Genomic DNA, 1,657 nt, shown 5'->3' on the forward strand with positions numbered 1-1,657 from the left:
TCAAGAAATGCTTCAGTCAAATGACGACCTCCCTATGGTCCTCCTGCATCGTCTCCCTTCATTCAACTCGCCACTGAAAGACATCCTACAGCCTCACTTCCACCTCCTCGATCCAGCTGATTCACCTGAACCTGCTAGCTCCTTCCTCTCCTGCCATGCAAAATCTGTTAGAGCTCTCATCTGCATCTACAATACTCCCCTGAGTGCAGAAACCCTCAATCTCCTTCCTTCTTTGGAGCTCATAGTGGCAACCACTGCTTGGCGTTGAGGCACATTGATCTAGGAGGAATGTCGACTGCCGTGGAATTATTATGACTAATGCCAGCACAGCATTTGCTGAGGATGCTGCAGACCATGCCGTGGCACTGTTGATTGACGTTTGCCGTAGAATATCTACTGCTGACCGGTTCGTTCGTGCCGGCTTGTGGCCAGTTAAGAGAGACTGCCCACTTGGTTTCAAGGTTTATTATCTTGTTTCTCTATCTTTTTTTGCTTTAAACTCATCTGTTGATTGAATTCATATTTTAGCTTGAAGCTGGTTTATAATTGACAGAACTATGTTAAGTTTCTTGTTCGTTTTTCGTTTGAAAAGATAATTTAAAATTTATTTTTTATTTTAAATTTATGTTTTTGAAATATTTTATATTGTTTTAATATAATTATATCAAAAATAAAATTTAAAAAATAATTATTACCACAATAATCACCGTAACAAACAAGATCTAGACCTCCTTGAAACCCTCAGCCACATGACTGCTAAGCCTAATAAAAAAGTCAAATGTAACTTCGATCAGAATTCTAAAGTTAATTATACCAACATGAGGTAATAAAGTAATATTTTGAGATATTCTTATTCCAAGAACTCATGAAGATGGAATCAAATCTTGATTTTTGTACGTAGTTGATATTATTATACGGCATTTAAAGCATCGCTGCCTTTGTTGATTTGTGTATATATGTATATGAAGACGGGCAGCATTGCTTCATTTTCTTTGCTGTATGACTACTGGATTTGATAGATGAGCACATTATTATTGGTAAATTGTTTCTTAAGAAACATAAATGTAATTGCAGGTGGGAAGAAAACGAGTTGGGATAGTTGGACTGGGAAGAATTGGACTTGAAGTAGGAAAAAGACTCGAGGCTTTCGGCTGTAGCATCGCTTACAACTCACGAAAGAAGAAGCCATCAGTTCCATTTTCTTACCATGCTACTGTCCTTGACCTTGCAGAAGACAGTGATGCTCTCATTCTTTGCTGTTCACTGACAGAGCAAACTCACCATATAATCAACAAGGATGTGTTAGAAGCACTGGGAAAGGAAGGGGTGATCATCAATGTTGGACGCGGAGCTCTCATTGATGAAAAGGTGTTGGTGCAGTTTTTGTTGACGGGAGATACTGGTGGCGCCGGCCTTGATGTGTTTGAGAACGAGCCTGATGTTCCCAGGGAGCTATTTGAACTTGATAATGTAGTTCTGTCTCCACACCGTGCTATTTTCGCCTCAGAATCACTTGAAGCATTACATCAACTAGTTTTCACCAACTTGAAGGCCTTCTTTTCAAATAAACCTTTGCAATCAGTCTTTCAGATTGAATGAAAGGATTATCCAATTATGTGATGTAATTGTTTCACATGATGACATCTATCATGATAAT

General features: G+C 38.8%; 1 pseudogene; it reads left to right on the plus strand.

The window, feature by feature from the left end:
• LOC118028763 (glyoxylate/hydroxypyruvate reductase HPR3-like) lies at positions 1-1,657 on the plus strand (annotated as a pseudogene).

This window comes from Populus alba, chromosome 3 (assembly GCF_005239225.2).
Source record: "Populus alba chromosome 3, ASM523922v2, whole genome shotgun sequence".
Lineage (NCBI taxonomy): Eukaryota > Viridiplantae > Streptophyta > Magnoliopsida > Malpighiales > Salicaceae > Populus > Populus alba.